We start from the raw sequence: 7,156 nt of genomic DNA, 5'->3' as shown, positions 1-7,156 counted from the left end.
AATTCAAATAATTCGCAACAAGAAGAGGTAGAACTCGATAATTGGCACCATCGAGGAAGCAGGAGAGTTGGGGTTTTTTTAAATGTTTATATGTGCGGTTATGTGGTCTAGTGGTATGACACTCGCTTTCGGATCGGAAGGTCCTGGGTTCGAGCCTCGCGCTCGGCGCATAGTTGAGTCCTTTGGAAAGGCTCTTTACTCACATTCTCTCACCGTACTCAGGTGTAAAATGAGTACCTCGCCGTTAACACCGTTGTCTTTGTCCAAAAAAGGAAATTGTAATATCGCCTAACAGGCGTTATGTCCCGTCCTACATGTTAAATGTTGCTGTTGACCAGGGACCCCCTGTTAAGCGCTTTGAGCCAAGGTCTTCTATATAGCTATATAGAAGGCCTTGTTTGAGCACATTTAGTGGATATTGCGATATATAAAGCTCAATTATATGTTTTAAAAAATCAAGTGTTTTTGTTGACGATCTACAGGTAATCTAATTTGTTTTAGAATGTCTTGTCAATGGTTGTTTTTTGTTTGTTTCGTTCTCCGTTGAATGGTTCTCTGGCATTAACGTTCAAGGCCTTTGACTGCCGTGTTCTGGAAAAAAAAAAAACACTCGTATTTAAAAATTTGGCCAGAAAACACGTCTTTAAAATATATAGATCTATTTAAAAGACCCTCGCCTTGGAGGCAGGGGACCTTGAAAATCTGAGAACCCTAGCAGAGGACCGGCAATATTGGAGACACCTCACACAGGAAATACTGGAAACAGCCAAGGTGACCCGATCTTTCGGTCGAGACGCGAAAGGCATCTAAGTCAAGTAAGTCGCCTTGGAAAAAAAAAACAAAAAAAAAAAAAATAAAAAATGAACCTCATCTTCTCGAAGTCCCAGGTTTGAGAGATATCAAGATAATGATAATTTAAATTGATCGATATTTGAAGATCGAGTTTTCTGGCCAAATTTTAAAATATGAGTTTTTCCAGAGCTGGTAGTTAACTTGTTAAAAGTGGTGTGGGCGATTGTTGATGAAAAGGAATACAATTGGAAAGACGAAAATGATGATGCATATAATAAGATGATAATCATCATCATCATCATCATCATTACATCATCTACATTATCATCATCGTCGTCGTCATCATCATCATCATTATTTTATAATCTTCATCATCATCATCATCATCATCATCATCATCATCATCATCATCATCATCATCATCATCATCATCATGATATCATATTATCATATTATAATATATTACATTACATTACATTATATGATATAATATTATATTATATTATATTATATTATATTAATCATATTATTTTATATTATATAACATTACATAACATTACAGTATGTTATATTACATTATATTATATATATTATATTATATTATATTATATTATACTATATTATATTATATTATATTATATATTATATTATATTATATTATATTATATTATATTATATTATATTATATTATATTATATTATATTATATTATATTATATTATATTATATATTATATTATATTATATTATATTATATTTATATTATATTAATCATATTATTTTATGTTATATAACATTACATAACATTACAGTATGTTATATTACATTATATTATATATATTATATTATATTATATTATATTATATTATATTATATTATAATACGTTATATTATATTATATTGTATTATATTATAATATATTATATTATATTATATTATACTATATTACATTATATTATACTATATTATATTATATTATATTATAGTATATTACATTGTGTTATATAATAACAGCATACATTATACAATAGAAAGAATAGAAAAGAAATCAAGAAACTTCTATAAAGATTCGCCATCTCGATCATGACGTGGGATAAAAATATAATCTGGTTGTAATTCAATAAATCCTCTGATTGTTAAATAAGGCAAACACAGAACTATAAATAACTCGTTGATGGCGTCGACTGTATAGCGCCCCTCTCGCGGCCAGGTGGAGTTGTCGTACCAGTAAGGTGGTTCATTGGTTCGAGCCCCCGTCGCCTCGAACTTTTTTTGTTGTTTTTTATATTTTCTTTTGTTTCTGTCACTTTTCTACTCACTTTATTTTTTGTTGTTATCAACATAAGTGCCTGCTCCACTCACTTTTCTAAACAGAACGATAGATAGTATGCGCTTGCCTAAGAATCTCACAACATGGCCATCCGGAAGTATAACGGACCAACACACAAAAATATGTGTAACCTTAAACGTTTATAGTCAGGTTGATACAGTTTAGTGAGAATTGCTCATAAACGCGGGTGGCAAAAAAAAAAGAACAATAAAAGGACCGATTGACGTCAACTTCATTCTATCTATAGATAGTATGCAGATGACGTCACTCAGGCCTTTGTTATTGTTTTTGCCATCCGCGTTTGTAAGTTGTTCTCACTAAACTGTATTAACCAGACTATAAAATTTCACGGTTACACAGAGTTTGTGTGTTGGTCCGTTATACTTCCGGATGGCAATGTTGTGAACTCCTTGGCCAAGCGCATTCTATCTATAAACTTGTTTGTGTCATAACAACAGACCAGAAAGCAGAAAGTTCATGTACTTCAACAAAATTAATTAATGACAAAATTACATTTCCCCGAGTCTATTCGACCCCCGGTGTTGAAGGGTCGTAACATCCGATACCTAATTTCCGTAGTTGACCATCGGTCAGTATACCACACACACACACACACATACACACACACACACACACATACATACACACACACACACATACACGCACATACAACATGGTGGGTTTATTGGGTGCGCTCACACCTGCCGTCATAATATATTATGGGAAAAGGAAGTAAGCGCTAAAGTAAATAAAATAATTAATAATAATAATAATAATGATAATAATAATAATAATAATAATAATAATAATAATATAATAATAATAATAATAATAATAATATAATAATAATAATAATAATAATAATAATAATAATAATAATAATAATAAATAATAATAATAATAATAATAATAATAATAATAATAATAATAATAATAATAATAATAATAATAATAATAATAATAATAAATTCTTTATTGTCCACATCATTGAAAATCTTCAGTGGTTTATATTGCTCGAACAAATAAAATAAACATTAATATATCAAAATAAATTTACTTCACAATGCTCACAGACATCTTTACAATTTAATAATGATCTGAACAAGTGTGTATGAAAGGTGCCAGACAAACCAATAAAGAAAAACAGAAGACTGATTTTTTTAGGATGTTTTTCTTTCCCTTCTATTCATCTTTCTTGCTTTGTCTGGCACCTTTCATACACACTTTTTCAGATCTTTATCTTACACTGTTTCATGCTCCCTAATTTCTTACAATTTAATACCACAGGAAACAACGTGTTTTAATGCATTGAAATTAAAAATGATTTCAATTGTATCCACAACTATTTATATTATGAAAATCCCCGTTTCCCGGCGCACAATACCATCTGTGTAATAATGTAGCAATGTGTACAATACTACAAAAGTTTGAAATTGAAACATTAGTCAATAAAGTGATACCAGGCTGCTAGAAGCTGTGGACTGTAAAAGTTAATAAACAAAAATGAATAGAACAGTTTTAATAAAAAAAGAACAAAATGCCAAACACGGAACGTATCGGGCCCAAAACCCATCTTCAGCCAACAAAAAAAAATAATCAAAACAAAACATAAATACATTACTAAATTCCAGATAGACGACATAGACATTTTAAAATATATCTCTGTCGTCTATCTGGAATTTAATAGTAATGTATTTATGTCTTTATTGTTGTTGTTGGCTGAAGAAGGGTTTTGAGCTCGAAACGTTCCGTGTTTTGGTATTTTGTTCTATTCTAAAGCTATTATAATATTCATTTTTTTGTTTATTACTTTTGACATAAATTGAAACATAACACACAACCTTATTATAATTTCGAACACATTCCGGACTATCGCTATTATTATAAGTAGCCCCCCTATGACGCGTACCTACGCCCTTTTGTCATAAGGCGGCAGACACTAACTAGTAAACATGACGTCATAGCTAGCCGTTACATCATAACACCATTGATTGACTCTGTGTGTGAGGATCGTCACATGATCTCCTCACTCTCGGCATGGGTGAGATCATTTCTATCTATCTATCTATTTCAAAAAATTGATCCGAATGATGACAATAATAATATCATGTGATGGTGTCGTGTTGTTATTAATTCTCTTGTAGTTATGGGGAATTCCCGATAGTCTACTGCATCCTATTTATTATATATTATGCAGCTATGCGGTCTTGTGGTATGACACTCGCTTTCGGATCGGAAGGTCCTGTGATCGAGCCTTGCTTGGCGCATAATGAGTCCTTGGAAAAGACTCTTTACTCCTCACATTCACTAACCGTACTCAGGTGTAAAATGAGTACCTGGCCGTCAACAGCGTTGTCTCTGTCTGAAAAATGTTAATATCGCGTCATGTCTCGTTCTACATGTTACGTGTTGCTGTTGGTTGGGGACCCTTTGTAAAGCGCTTTAAGCACATTTAGTCGATATTGCGCTATATAAAAGCTCTATTTTAAAAAAAAAATATGTACGAGTATGTTTTATATTGGAAATAGCCTAAAAATAAACCTTTAAACGGAATTGATACATCATCATAACGCTAAAGTTGTAAGGAAAGCGTGGCTCAGCGGTACTGTCTTTACTTCGTACCCAAAAGGTACCGAGTTCGACTACCCGCCTCGTTGTGTGGCCTTGAGCAAGAAGTCACTTTGCCTTAGATCACTTTTTGGTATTGCATTGCGGCTGACGCCTGGGTTATTTCAGTCTTCCTTTAATATAGGCCCTAAAGACAAATTTCCCCATGGGGATGAATAAAGGGAACTTTATTAATTAATTTATTTATGCATTTATTTATTTATTTATTTATTTATTTATTTATTTATTTATTTATTTATTTATGTATTTATTTATTTATTTATTTATTTATTTATTTATTTATTTATGTATTTACTTTTCCTAAAAAGTAATCAGTGAGTAAATGAATTAATTTTATTTGGGGCGTGCAAAACAGACATGGAGGCATTCTCTGTCAGAAGAAATGAAAATGACAGGCCTCACCTGAGAGGCTCCCAAGAAGATACCCAAGGATAAAAGTAGATGGCGGACGCTTTTGGAGGCCCTATGTTCCACAAGGAGCGAAGAGGATAGATAAATCGAAGTTAACGTCACTCAGGTCTTTGTTATTGTTTTTTGCCATCCGCGTTTATGAGTGTTTCTCACGAAACTGTATTAAACTGACTATAAACGATCATCATGGGTACACAGAGTTTTGTGTGTTGATCCGTTATACTTCCGGATGGCAATGTTGTGAACTTCTTAGCCAAGCGTATATTATCTATAAGAGTCAAGTCAAATGAATCAAATAAAAATTAAGCGTTCAGAATTAAGTGTATCAGACACGCCCGTTTATAGATAGTATGCGCTTGGCTCAGAAGCTCATAACATTGCCACCCGGAAGTATAACGGACCAACACACAAAACTGTGTGTATCCATGAACGTTTATAGTCGGGTTAATACAGTTTAGTGAGCATTACTCATAAACGCGGATGGCAAAAAACAACAACAAAGACCTGAGTGACGTCATCTTCGAACTATCTATACGTGGCCAACCGAAACAAGAAAGTATTATAACAGAGTAAACACTATTCAAAAAAAAAAAAACCAACATGATTTTAGTGTTAAAATAATCCGAATTATCGGATATTAAGCAACTAAAAGAATGTCTTGCTACCCTTTGGATAGAACGTTAGTCAATCGCAAAGTACTTTACGCCTTTTTTTAAATTGACCCAGGTACCCATTCATCAGGATCGGTATGTCCCTTTGTTGTTCCGGAAGCGTGTGCTCTATCTACTAAATGACCTTTCGTGACCCCCCGAATTTGTTTTGAGTGGTAAAATAATAATTTTAATTATTTTTTTTGCGTACATTGGTGTGGAGTGAAGAAAAAAAGTAGTCCTTTCAGAGCTATTAGGCCCATGGAGCCGGAGTTTATCTCGGCTTCTATAGCGTGAAACGGACATTAGCAATTGTTTGCAATCCTTTGGATAGGACGCTAGTCTATCCCAGGTCTAGCAGACCCAGCTACCCCATCACCGCTGGGTGGACAAGGAGCGAGGAGGGGGGGGGGGGGGGCTCAGAATAAAATCTCGACTGCACCCGGGATCGATCTCGGTCCCTATATTGTGAAGCGAGTGCTCTAACAACTGAGCTATCTGGAGTGAAGAACTCTTTCCCAAATGCGTGTGCTCCAAAGTAAAACTTGAGCTTTTATATAGAGCAATTTCCACTAAACGTGCTCAAAGTGCTTTACAAGGGGTCCCTGGCCAACGGCAACACATAACATGTAGGACGAGACATGACGCCTGTCAGGCGATATTACAGATTTTTGGGACAGAGACAACGCTGTTAACGGCCAGATACTCATTTTACACCTGAGTACGATGAGAGAATGTGAGTAAAGAGCCTTCTCCAAGGACTCAACTATGCGCCGAGCGAGGCTCGAACCCAGGACCTTCCGATCCGAAAGCGAGTGTCATACCACTAGACCACATAGCCGCACAGTAGTTCGTGTTATGACTGTGATTTCGATCGTAATCTAAAACTCGTGATTACAAGAACCCTATTTTTTGAGATTGTTTTCCTCACAACAATGGGCCCTTAATAATTTGGGCAATCAGACCTACAAATAAGAACACGTTGACTGAAAAAGCTTGGATGTTGTACTTGACCTGAGACCGCTTCCAGTTTGCACCTTTATATTATATCTGACCCTTCGCTTCAAAACGGTATTATGTCGGGTTAGTTAAGATGTTGAAAATTGAATTTATAGCCAGAAATATCAGACTTGTGTTGAGTTTGTATGTTTTATTGAGGAGAATGGATACCATATTTTAGGGTGCTAATGCCAACAATTTATATTTTTGACCAGTTGGACATTTAATTCGGCTTTTAAGCATATGGTTCGTTCCGACATAATACCGTTTTGAGACGATGGGTCACATATTATGTACTTTTGTCATTCATAATATTTAAAAAGCGACCACATTTTTGCTTTATAAAAC

Source organism: Berghia stephanieae, chromosome 10 (genome assembly GCF_034508935.2).
Source record: "Berghia stephanieae isolate SIO BIC M18660-M18661 chromosome 10, UCSD_Bste_1.3, whole genome shotgun sequence".
Lineage (NCBI taxonomy): Eukaryota > Metazoa > Mollusca > Gastropoda > Nudibranchia > Aeolidiidae > Berghia > Berghia stephanieae.
The sequence above is the reverse complement of the archived record's forward strand: the minus strand, read 5'-3'. Positions refer to the sequence as shown.